The sequence below is a fragment of the Acanthopagrus latus genome, chromosome 24 (genome assembly GCF_904848185.1).
Source record: "Acanthopagrus latus isolate v.2019 chromosome 24, fAcaLat1.1, whole genome shotgun sequence".
Classification (NCBI taxonomy): Eukaryota; Metazoa; Chordata; class Actinopteri; order Spariformes; family Sparidae; genus Acanthopagrus; species Acanthopagrus latus.
In genome coordinates, this window is record NC_051062.1 from 8113318 (window position 1) to 8126955 (window position 13638).

General features: G+C 41.6%; 1 protein-coding gene across 5 annotated transcripts in view; it reads right to left on the bottom strand.

Moving 5' to 3' along the window:
• Positions 1–13638, bottom strand: part of LOC119014920 (beta-1,3-galactosyltransferase 1-like) — a 94781-nt gene that overhangs the window by 47424 nt on the left and 33719 nt on the right. For 4 of the 5 annotated variants that reach the window (XR_005073114.1, XM_037090366.1, XM_037090364.1 and 1 more), the window contains one exon: positions 2314–2369. The gene's annotated coding sequence lies outside the window, so the exon portion shown is untranslated. Of the gene's footprint in view, positions 1–2313; positions 2370–3692; positions 3724–13638 lie in introns of those variants that run through there. The other variant, XM_037090367.1, reaches the window with a different exon arrangement.

The following is a 13638-nucleotide window of genomic DNA, read 5'->3' on the forward strand; positions in this document are numbered from 1 at the left end:
ACTTTTCTAAATGTCTTATTTAAAAATACATTATCCTGATGTTGTTACAGTGCCCAATATCAACCTCAAAGTGCGAGATATCCTCCCACCTTTGTGGGCGAACTAAAGCTGAAACTATGTTCCACCAAATGTGTACATAATTACTCCTACTCAGCCCGTGAAATCAGTCTCTGTCTGCCTCATGTGGCTCTGGAGGAACTTTGGCACATGTGAAAAAAAACCCCAACCCCGATGATGTCACAGTGATGTCATCAGGTTTGTCTTAGCTTTAGCTACAAGTCGCACAATTGAAGACAAGGGGGGTTGAAAGAAGATGGAATTTAACAGGCAGAGAACTAAAGATGCTCTCGCAGTGCATTATGGGAAATGTAGGACCCAGCAATTGTTGGCACTTTGCCCAGGCTCGGGACTAAAATGTCAGAATATGTCAGTCTCTGGTGCATTAATCTAAAACATTAGCATCTCTAGTGAGCCTCTTTAATGTACCAACAGCTGTCGTACCATGTCTTCTCTATATTTATATGCACAGAGCTTAGCAATATGGATAGCCTCTTCAGGCTACATGTGAACTCGCTGTTGAGAGTTGCATATTATCCATCAGCACTCACAAGAAAATTGTCAAGGGTAAAGATGTTTATGTTCATGTTTTAGTGAAGCACACGTTCAGATATCATGGAAACAGGAGTTTAGTTGGGTAGAGTTACAGGACGTGGACGAAACTCCATATATATGAAACTCCATATGTGTTTGAATGTGTTAATTAAGGATGACAGTGACATTGACCTCTGACATTTGGCCACCAAATTCTGATCACTTCATCCTTGAGTCATAGTGAGTGATTGTACCAATTTTGAAAAATTCCCTCAAAGTGTTCCTGAAATATCGCATCCACAAGAATGGGACGGACAGACGGATGGATTGTGAAACAATTCCACACAATACTATCACAAAAAAACACAAAACTGTGTAGCTGCCTCCGTATCAAGCATTAGTACACTGTATCCCTGATCATGTTCACATTAGAGGTTATGAAGACCTCTGACACAAGCTGTGGGAAACTGACCCGTAATCGATGTGGATATTTTGAGGCCTGATCTGAAAGCGACCTGAGGACAGTCAGACCCAAGCACCAACACTAACTGCAGCATAATGCACATCAATCACTGAGCAGCCGCGGTCGTAAAGAGCAACAACACGTTGCATCTTCCTGTACTTTACACTTCATATCGTATTCTCCGTCATGCCTCGAAAAACACAGTTTTCTCCTCTGATGATTATGATGCTCATCGCTATCGCAGCTCATAGTGAGTCTGCTCACGTATTTGAAATGTTGACATACAAACTGAAACCTGCAGCAAAACAACACGAGTCTACTTGACCAAATTAGACTGACTGTCACTTTTCTTCTCAACCTGCCTTAAGAGTCCAAATTTGGGTCAAGTGTTTAAGATTTACCTCAAATTTCAGCTTTGTCATTCACATAACAGGAGCAATCTGTGACGACTGTATGAAACAAACAATAAACAATGAAACTTATTTTGAGTCAACCGGTATAATTAAGTATTAACCTCGTCCAAACCACCGAGTGACCACCGGAGACAAAATAATGAAAAACCTGCAATTTAAGAATTGTTTTCACGTCTTATCCGCAAAAAAAAAAAAAAACAACCTCCAGTCATTATACAGCAGACACCATCAACCCTCTGCACTGGAGATCTTGAGATTGTAGCCACTGATTGGAGCTTCTTTGCTCGCTCTAGAGCATACAACAGCCAATGAGTGATCGTGTACACTATATGGTGCTTACGGAGCTTTACAGTAAAACGTATCCTTTGACATTCAGGATTGAAAGCAAATGCAAAAGAACATCCTTTATGGAGACAAGAGATAGACTACAAAACCCCATCTTAAATAACCTCCATCTCTTGCTCAGAAGCACTCCAGAAAGGAACCGACATAAAGCACCGGTACGCACTGGTTCCCCAAACACTATATTTTCCTATTCAATAATTAATTTAGTAAATCCCTTTGATGACAAAGGGAACCCAGACGACCTAAATGCATGCAGGGTTGATAAAGCCTCTGCTTCATTAAACAGCGAGATTGAAGCAGTGAACCTCAGAGGCAACAATAACTTTTTATTCTTCTGTTTCACTTCCAATCTCCTCCGGAAAGAGAAAGCTCCGTGAAATACAGGGCCACTGTGTCTGCCTATTATGAAAGGCCTCTTAAAACCAGAAATAGGCTACATCCCTGACTGAGCAGCTATTTGACAAGCGGACAAGAAGCTGTGGTCAGTGTAGCATACCGCACCTGACACAGCTGGCTCTCGTCCAAGGCAATATGGGCTCCGTCTCTTCACACCATGTCTGTAAAAGAAAAAAAAAAACAGAGAGATGCAGGTCAGGAAATCTGATATGAGACTGCGAGAAAAAGAGGATATTAGAAAGGAGAGAAGGAGATGCTGTGAATATTGTACTTGGAAAGCTAAAAGATCATTTTTCACCAAAAAAAACAAAAAACAAAACACATTTGACTGAGGATAAAACATCACTGTGAGTCTGTAAAAAAGCATTTTTTAACATGAATAAATTCATTTCAGTTAAAAAGTTGATCCCATGTGTCAGAAAACTAAACAATAAATCAGCATTGCTCGTTATCAAACAGCAGCAACACGTATGCTTTACTTCATACAAACTGCATGAAGGCTCATACCAACTCAAATTGATCTTGACGCGGACCATGAGGGAAGTTTTAAGTGTGATCAGCCGGTGGCTCATCAGTATGCTGCGCCCGCCGCCACCGCTTCCTAACTATGGCAACAAAACAAGCGGAGACAGTGGAGGGATCTATTGATGTTTGCTCTTTTATGAGAACTTATCATTCAAGGCCCGCTTACACCCAGAAAGGTCAAATGAAATTCTCTCATATCAAATTGAGTTTTTCGCTTGATTAATAAGTGTCCGTGGCAGATGCTGCACCCACACACGTCGAATTTCTAAACATTTCTCAGGTTTTCATTTACCTCGGGTGGATGGCACTGAGCCGCTGGAAAAAAACAAACAAAAAAACCCACAAGTTTAATTAAAATATTCCACAAGAACATATTTAAGTATGGCGCCTGAGATTTGGTGAGCGTGAGGTCTCACTGTTGTTCAGGTAAGACTGCTGTCTGAAATCACTACCTTAGCATTTACTCCTCCATATAAAACACTCAGCAGTCGTTTGAGCTTCTTCTGAGCTTCACATAACTGTAAACAGAATATCTTGTCTGTGTATCCAGAAATACAACCTTCAAATAAGAACTCAAAAGATTTATCAATAAGAAGAATATTTCTTGGATGCATACAATCATTTGGATACTCTGTGCAGCACATGGGGATATACCAGTGCCCTGTTCAAGGGCATCGACAGGGTAAATACCCTAATATGCATGCTTTGATGGCAGGGGAAACTGGAGCACCCGGAATCTCAAATGGAAAGAGAAAAGGCTAATAAAACCTTCATGGTGTGGAAATCTACCTGCCATCAAGGTCAAGAGAAAGAGGGAGGAAACACCCCATCAGGTCAAGATGGAGCCCTGCCACTGCTCCCGCTAACAGGCCGACAGCAATGCACTCTTGGTAATTGGGAAGAACTTGCTGGCCTTGGATTTGAGTGGCTTGTCTCGGCCGCGGCGTGGAGTCAGTTACCTGATCTGCTCTTAGGACACGCGGAGCTGTCAGGAGTCATCACAGCCCTCCATTAACATGCCGCTCACACGCTGAAATGGCTCTCAGGGAGGGGAGTGAAAACATGACCGCATACACGAGCCCACACACAAACACACGGAGGAGAAAGCTCATGAGCAATCACGCAGCAAATTGGTTTACTGTACAGATGTAGAGAAATACTTATTAGTGCATTACCAACATGCTTTAGTGGCCTTGGCACCATTCCACCTCATCATAGAAGCTAATTCAGACATTTTTCTCATACATTTACCTCGTTGTGGAAACATGCCTCTGTCTGCCATTAACATAATTTTCTTGACGCTGGAAAAAACTGTGCCATTTGGAAAGCATTACACCCCCCCGTCACCCTTCTAATCAGCATAATATGAATTATTGCCATCATTACAGTGGGTGGCCGAGAAATAACAATAGGTCTTAATTATTCAACAACGAGGAATAATAAAGGGAAAGCAAATGCACCTTTAGTTTCTACTGCCAACAAACAGAGTGTGAATCTCTCTCTCTACACTTTGGGAACAGAACCAGGTTTCGTTCCTCTGTTGTGGAGATCATTTCTAAGATCGTGATGAGTGATGAGTGATGAGCTTGCCACCCCCCCCCGAATATACTCTTTGTGTTGTTTGTCTGTGAGTGCTCAGTGCGGAAATTACCATAAGAGCCCAATAAAAATATGCTTTGCAATTGTTTTTTTGTGTTATAATTTCTAGTGTGTAATTGTTATTGTTTTCTGTGAGCTATTAAATTGATGATCAGGAGGGTAGTTTAGCTGAAGCTCCTCTTCAAGCCAAGATCTGGTCCCAGATTTGAAGTTTAAGTAGGTTGCATCATTAAAAAAAACTATTGTTTTATTTTGATCATAATGAAAATATTACTTCTTAGTGAAGCTAGTAAGTGTATGTAGTGCACTGTGGATTGCTGATGTTCTTCAAATGTGGCTATCCCCACGCTGATGAATAAACAGAAGAAACACCCTGAATTTAATGTGCTGCTCATAATAACTTGTCTCATTATGCACTTAGAAGGAACAGGAACATTGACCTGGAAAGAGTTATATCCAGAAAAAGAATAAAAGCATTTGAAGTTAAAGCTAACGAGAAGAGGCTGTACTGTTAATGCAGGTTTAGTTTAGCTTGTTAGCATGCTAATTAGGACAAAACACAAAGTACAGCAGAGGCTGATGGGACTTTAATTAGTGTTGCAGGTATTTGGTCATAAATCAAAGGACTGACAAATTGAGATTGTGACCTGACTGCAAGGCCATCCCAAGAGACATGCTGCTAGCATGACGATGATCTCATCTGTTGGCAAGTTTGCAAAATTCAACTAACAGAGCCACTGTGTTGCCTTCTGCACCACATTGTTAAATACACAGTATGTAATCTCTGCTGTTATAGCACAAAAGGAAGCACATCTGTCATTTTGCCACCAAAACAGGTGGAGGTATTGTTTTCTCTGGTTGCAGTCCCCAGGTAGCGGTGGAACAACTGGAATAAATGTGGAAACTCTCACAGCTTCTTTTAGCGCTGGGACTTCAGATGGTTCGAAGCTGGCAATCCATCTATGAGATCAGGAAGTACAAAACCTGCTTACTTATTAATACAGTCTGGTGCCTTACACTGCGCTTTCATACCACAGATACCAGGATTTCTAGGTTTTTGCTTTGTTCCAAGTTGTGCTGAAATTCCAACCTCACATGAATACTTTTGTCTTTGTCAGGCGGAGCTACATGCGATATATATGGCAAGACAACAGCTGAATATATATTTCACCTGTAAGAGTAAGTAGACTGATACGTGACAATCACACCTCAAAAGGGACGCCACAGTGTTGTTCCCTGTTTGCACCACTTGTGTGACAAAATTGGGATCAACTCTTTTTGAACCCTGCGTCCGAGCAAGGCAAAAACAACACAGGAACAAGAAGCAACAGGTGACCTTTCTAGAGCTGATAGCCAGGTCACAAACATAATTGCCACTTATTTATTATTTATTTTCACAAGCCATGTACTTTTAATATCACTGTGGGTGGCTGGGTTTGATCACCTTTCAAGACATGTAGTGAACTCTGATCCGTCCTGTAAGCCAGCTGAGATTAGTCTTCCTATCTCTTATTTCAAAAGGATTGAAAAATATCTGACATTAATTTATTGTTAACTTGAAGCACCTGGAATGAAGTATCATTACTGCAGGTTGGCGAGGTCAGACTCATTACAGTAGACTTTCCTTGATAAAGGCTTTAGCTGAATCCACAAATCCGCCGGTACTGCAGGGTGCCTGTGACCTTTCAGAACGCGTTGCCAATCAAATTTCAGTCCGTCTTAATGGAGACATGGTGATTACAGCCGACATGATCCAGAGCTATAAACCGCTGCCCTTCAAAAGGATATGAAGTAACTAAATGAGTGAATATGGCTGAGAAGAGATGACTTTCCCCTAATAGAGAAAATACTGTAATGATTTCATCAAGGTTTTCATGGATCACTGTCTCGCTCTGGTAATGATCTCATGGCTAATCGACACATCTGTCACCGTTGGCATTCGTCACAACGTCCTATTGACACGCCAACAATCCTGACTGCCGATCAGGGCTGCTAAGTTGAGGAGTGGGGAGGTTGCTACAAATCATAGTGTATCTGTGTGGTCTGAAAGTTGAAACAGATACTGTCAGATCCTTAGATACCCGCCGGGCAGAAAGAGATAATTAACTTTCAGCTTGAAGGCCTCCTCAAGACTTCCTGTCAACTGCTGTTAGCGTTGTTGACAAAGTCCCCGGCGACATGTAACGGATATGGAAATGCCGTTCGATTTCTCTTTTTCTTTCCTTTCATTTTTGTGGCTTGTTTCAATTATGTCGCGGGTGATCCACACTCGGTCGACACCTCAACACTGCTGCTCGGTGTAGATATGAAACTCAAGGTCACATTTTTCACTCCCCCTGCCCACTGAATCGAGTCTGAATTGAAATTCTTCCACAGATCCAGATCACATGGGTCTTTGCCGAACAAAGGCACAACTCAGAACAGAACTACTGCCAGCTTTATAAAAAATGCCTCCTTTCTCACTTGCAGGAACAAAATATTGGCTTTTAGGTTGTGCATGCTTGAGTTCCTCTGTCTCTATGGCTGCCTAACCAACACTTTATAGCCATTTTCAGACGTTCTGATAACAACAGATTACATCAAGAACTCATAAAAACACAGTTAGGCATGTATTTTTGTTTTTTCCGGCAAGTAGCTGCTTGCATGACCCTAAACGTCTTTCATACTGGCCAGTGACAGGTCAGCTTTACACTGATGGCTAACACAGTGATCAGAGCTGTCTGAACTACTAATGTTAGTCTAGCAAGGCTTAAGCAGGTAGATGGTTGGTATGTGGAGGTGGAGAGATAAAGAGAGAGATTAAATAAGGGATGTGAACGAACGGTAGTGAAAATAGGTCGACTGATACGTTTCTTTCCAGGCTCATATGAGGAGACTCATAACCAATATTTGGAACCGATACACATTAACTAATTGGACAGCGTGGTCTCACTCAGTGGGACTATAATCGGTAACTAGTACTAACAGCTGACACCGCATGTGATTTACTAACTCAGAGAAGTTGCTCTTCAAATATATTCAGTCTGAGCAACATTTCATCATGTTAAGAGACTGTGCCTGACTGAGCATCGCATTATGAATGGTGCTTTAAGAGATGCTTGTGACTTTTTAGTTTTAATGGAAATGACCCAGATCTAATTGGCTATGGCCTAGATCCTGATTACTCTAATTAAGCACCTGGAGCAGACAACACACGATATACTTGTCTCATAGCGAGGCCTGCCTAGGTGTTTTTAACATAACTATAGGCTTAATTGGTTGACCTTTACGGCGCAAATGGAGGTATTATTAAAGCCCTAATTGAGCCTCCCATTAGAATGGGAGATCCTGTCAATTAAGTCCTTCAACACAAGGATTTCTGTCTCTCTCAGCAGTTATCATCGAGGGCAAATGTCAGCTCGAGATGGTAAAAAGTCTACCTGTCATTGCTGAGGAATGAAAGAAGGTCTCACAGAGAAAGTGGTAGAAATGGCCTCACTTTTGTTAAAACCCAAGGCAATTACTTTTCTTATAAATTGAATTAAAGTGCTAAAACACAGGTCTTTACAATCTTTTGACTGACAGAGTACATTCATTCTTCAGGGCCGGCTGGAGTCATGTCACTTAGTGACTAATGTTAAGATGTTTAAAACATCCCTGTACTGTAGCGCCTGGGGAGAGAAGTGAGAACAGCACTTGAACATTTTCTCTCTTCCTTATATTCCCTACTGAATAAAGTCAAATGGAACAGAGATTTACACAAGAGACAAGCCAACATCCATAAAACATCCACTTTATGCTCACATTTACATCTTATATCCAGTGGACAGTAAAGACAACCCTCTTCAGTCTCTGCCTATTTTTCAAACTGCTGATGCATAGTAAATCAAGTAAATTACACATCCCGTGTTTCAAACTACAACAACTATCCTCCTCTTCCTCTCCTTCCTCCTTCTGCCTTCAGTGCTGAGAGAGCAGCTGCACTCAGGAGGGAGAAATAGGTCATATCTCCATAGATCGCCTCTGTAACCTCTCAGTTCATTACGATCGCGTTTAATGAGTGGGACGCTCTCCAGGCATTCTCTGGCGCTGAAGTGTGTCACCGTCATTCTGCTGCACGCGATGCCGTTCAGCAGGTAAGTGATCCCCCTCTCCCTCTCCCCATGCAACGGGATGATTAACTAATATTTCCAGTCTGTGGCGAAAAATAACAAGTAGGACACATTGATTTGTACCTCGGGCCAATCAGTGTAATTTTGACGGCTCGGTGCAGCTGCGAGAAGCATCTTTACCTCGGGTTTAGTCAAAACAAGATCGCTGGAGTCTGACATATTGCATGTGACACATGAGCGAGCAAACAAATTATGTACCCCCCCCTTCAAACCCAGGCTGATTGGCGGAGGAATTCAGTGAAAATCTGCATGGCGATGAAGAGGTGAGACACTCCTTCGTGTTTCAGAAAACTACAAGACAAATTAGAACAATGAGTGATATATTCTTGTTTTTTAAGAAATGAAGATTAATTGATTCTTGGTATTTGCATCAGCTCAGAAAGTAATTAACTTTGTAAAAAGAAGGAGCAATGGTAAAGAGAGTAATTGGAAAGAGCTGTGAATAAACTGGTGGTACGGTGTTACCTTGGCTACCTCAAGCCACATTTGGCCACAGATTGGAGGTGACAGTCCCAAATGAATAGGAACAAATGGACGGGCACGGAGGAGATTAGTGATTTGTCTTTTCAACACTGCCAACAGAGCCGGAATTCCACATAAAAAGTGTCATAGGTTTTTCGCTTTTACTACTGCCGGTTTTATTTTGGTATTGGATACTTCACGCTTCCTGTCTTTATGTTTTTTATCCCACCTTTTGAGAATGCTCTATTACTTTCACCTGTCCCTTATCATTATTTCCTTCCTTGTGCATTCAAGTCTGCATCCTGGCTTCTCTCTTTATCAGTTCCTCTGTCTTTGTCCTCACATCAGTTCCGTGTCTCTCTTGTATTTCCTGAGTTTGCTGCCTGTATCCTGGTGTTATCCTTGTCAGTACTTTGTTTAGTTTTTTTGTGCTTGCTTTTTCTTACACCTTTCTGCGTTCCGTGATGTTTTCTGTTGGGTTCTCTTTTGACACACATACCAAAAGTAAAATTTAACAGATGCTAAAGGGACTTGCAATAAGTTCATTCAACCAATTCAGTGAAAGTGAATAAAATGTATGAGAGAAGCAAACTGGCCACTTTTACAGAACAAGACTTTCTCTTCTTTTTTCATCCACTCACTGTGTGAACAGGTGAGTATTCAGTCAGCAACACAAGATATGTAGGTCTAATACAGCCTCAAACACCAGCAATTAGATCTCTATCCCGTGGGACGAGCAGCAAGGCACTCAAGAAAAGCATCTTTGCAACAAACTTTAACTGCTTACTATCGATTTTCCACACATTAATAGATAGTGAAGACGTGGTCCTGAATGGCACTGTCAAATATGAAGGATTTTAAATGATTAATGTGAAATGACAGCACTAAACTCCCTGGCTGAAGATTTGTGTTAATTATTCATTTTAATTGTGTTTCCCCAAGCAAAAAGTATAGCTAAGAACCCATTTTTGTATTTTATTTCTTTAAATGTTTTTTTTCCATGATTGATTAACTGGTGGGCAAAAAAAGTAAAAGAAGAGAAAAAATGCTGTTTAAATAAATACATTTCATACTATGAGCACGGCAGGCAGAGTTGCACTTTGGACAGGAAAATCAGTAAAGGGAATCTGGGATCCTCATAACATTTCGCATCTTAAAAATAAAATATGACAATTCTTTTATTTATTTTTTAAGCTTTGGCCCTCGAAGAGAAAACGTCTGGGCACCTCTGGGCTACATGATTAACTACAAGCCTCCTCCACACAGGGTGCATCGACTGATATCAAAACGGAACTGAGCATGAAAGAATCGGTATTGATGAGGTGTTATCTAGACTTTCTAAAGTCAACACAGCGGCAGGTAATTTACAGAAAGAGAAACAGAAAGAGGCAATGTGCGCGGATCTACTTTTGTCTTCTATTTTCATTGTGGTTTAACGTGCTGAAAATTAAGAAAATGTCAATATTTAATTACCGTATGGAACACATGAATAAATTATTCTTGCGCTGCCTTTGAGCCAAGGGCTCCGTGTGTGTACTTTACATATGCCTGTTACATTACAAATGCATAAAGCTTTCAGCGCAAGTGCATTGAAAATAAATGATATGGAGAATGGTGCGGCTACGACAAGCTAACTGTCGAGAGGAATATACAGAGAGCTACAGGTAAAAGGATTACTCTCCTCTTCAGACTCGGCCTACAGTTGGCATCGCCATCGAGTTTTCATTGAAGCCCCCCCCCCTTCCCACCTCTTTGCCCCTGTCAAAGGAAAGAAGAGACAAGCCCTTGATGAGAGCACCTTTGATCTCACGGAGGCGCCTCTGCTTCTCCTCCTTTCTTTCACCCATCATCCTTCCTCTCCACCCGGCTGGGGAGCTGTCAAGAGTTCTGAGGCCTCGCTCCCTGATCGCGCCCGACCACGTCTCCGGGCTCTTTCATCCACAGGCCCGATGCTTCTGGAAGGCGGCTAGGGCCCCCGGGAGGACATCGCCGCCACCCAAAGTCTAGCCTCAACCAAGTAGCCGCCACCTCCTCTCCTTCTCATCCAGTTAATCAGAGTTGGCTTTTTCTTTAAGTCGCAGCGCAGCCATTAGTCAGCACCGAGGGCTCATTTCTCACTGTTAACAGCTAATTGTTGCAGCGCAGACATTGGGGCATATGAATGCTAAGAACAACAAGGTGCTATGCCTGCATTGATCAGGTTCACACATTAAATGTGCACAGCAAATAGGTCAAAACATCATTTCTCTCCTTTATTCTGTTAATATATTAAACTGGTTGCTGACATAGCTAATCAATTCAAGCCCAGAGGGAGGTGTTTCGCTCGTAGTTCGCCTCCGATTTACTCTTGTTATTTACACTATGTGCTCCGACCTCATTGTTTATCATCACTGCACGGATCTCCAAGCAATTTTTCACTTTAGAAAAACAGTTGGACTTGTAAATCCCGTTGTGGGATTTCCTTGTGTCATCTCCGCAGCCCGGCATTTGTTATCTTCCCATGAAGAGATCCAGAGACTGGTCCATGCTTCAACAACGCAATGAGCCAAGCCCGACTTCAATCCCTTGTGCTATTACATATTCAATTAAATCCGTAGTCTCCTCGCTGGTAATGGTGATGAATATGCAGGGCGTTAATTTCTTTGTGTCACAGTCTAAGACGACGGCGAAGACATCGGAGTTGACAAAGCGTGCAATTTGATTGGATTTCTCGTTGCCGCAGGACAAACTGGTGGAGGTTAATGTTGCAAGCATGGACCAAAGTGTTCCGAATGAGGCGTGTGACTGACACACTATGCGTCACTGATATGGGTCATGGAGACATCACACATACGAGCGAGAGACGCCTTCCAAGAAAGATGCCTTACGTAACAGTTGGGGCATGCTGTAAGATACAGAGTGGGTCTGAAGCATCAGTGCAGTAATTTCTAAAGAGGCAAAGCTACTTTTTCTTTTTGGTACATTTCCACTATTAGCAGTTTGAAAAGAAAACTGAATAATTGTCGGGATGCAGTGAGCCTCATTTAATAACATTCATCTTTTCTTTTGACAGATCTCTTCTCTGTGAGGTTTGCTAATATGAGTCAGATTAATCAAAGTCTCTTAAATGGACAACGTTGCCATAAACTGCTTATTTCAATTTTATAAATGCCATCCGTTTATGAGGAGCTGCACATTCAGTAGGTTTAATTAATGTGGCTATTTCTATACAAGTTCCATTTTCAAAAATGTTACCAGAAGGAGCTTTAAGTCCTGATGCTGAACATCAGCAGGTGAACACTTGACAGATGTGGCAGTGTGAGTATTCACATGAGGGGAGCAGATAATATTAGAACATATTACTACAACTGTCAGACATGTGTAAGAGCTTTACTGTGACAAGAAATAATGAAGAAATTGTTTGTACGATGCTATTCTCCAGTCAAACAGATGAATGGAGAGCAAATTTTGTTCAAATCTAAGAGAAAATGTTAAATCGGCAACAAATTAGAGGAGAAACGACAAACCGGGTGGGAAGGAGAAACACAGATCAACAGGACTCTCTCCATCGAGTCAATGCCTGTCCCTTCTCTCTTGTTTGACTCGGTTTCTATCACTCTCACTCTTTATCTTCTTTGCCTCCTCCCTTTTTCTTTTAGCGTGTAGAGTTTGCACAAGTATTCCGGTGCATCCACCAGCACCTGGGCATAGTGACCAAGGAAACTCTTATCTCAGAACACACTAAATATGTTTGGAGTTTGAACTACAAGTCAGACATAAAGTCAGACAATGACATCTACAGACTAAACAACTAATCACAAAGATTACTTGCAGATAAAACAATAATAAAAATGATTGGCTGCGATCATTGCAGCTATGTGCTGCATTTTGCATTTGCATTTGCAAGGGTAAGCCTGTTTGTTAACAGTTTTCAGTGACAGCGCATACATACATACGCACCCGATTCACATGGACAAAGAAAAAATCCAACTAAGGAGTTCTGTGCAGAGAGATGCCATCATAATTCAGTAATCCCATCTCGTAATGTGAGATGAGTTCAAAGACATCTAATTTGTTCAGTAGGTTGAAATAGCTGGCCAACCGTGACTCACACCTTGCCAAACAAAAGAATGCAACCGTTGCCTTAGGAACCCTCAGAGCGGTGACAACAGCTTGCACTACGCATGAAAGGGATTTGTTCAGTCCTATTCCAAAGTTATCGCTTCTCTTCCAGCAAAGCCATTAAAAGTTTTGCGGAATCGATGTTTCAAATGTGTTAAAACTCAAGTTGCACGCGACGAACGAACTCCAGCGAGCCTAAATTGCTTTTCCCCAGAATGGCGAAAGATAAAGCGCTGAACTGATAATAGATTGTTTTTTTAAAGTTGTAGCTTTAGTAAGCAAGTGCTAAGCCAAGGATAAGTTGGTATATTTGCGCAGCTTGAATAGAAAAAATATGTTCACAGCATCATCATCCAGACATCTGTGAAAAGGCACTTCTGACCAATATTGGCTGTGAAAGACATCAGCGGATGACACTGGCTCTGTATTGATTCATAGTGTGGTTCCAGGTGTAGACGGTGCAGCTGAGGTCAGGCTTCATTACTGTAGTCATTTCAGTGCAAAAGCTACAGACATGTACGTATATATCTATATCTATACACACAGATATATATATATGATATATTTAGGATTAATTCAAGTAATTTTGCAT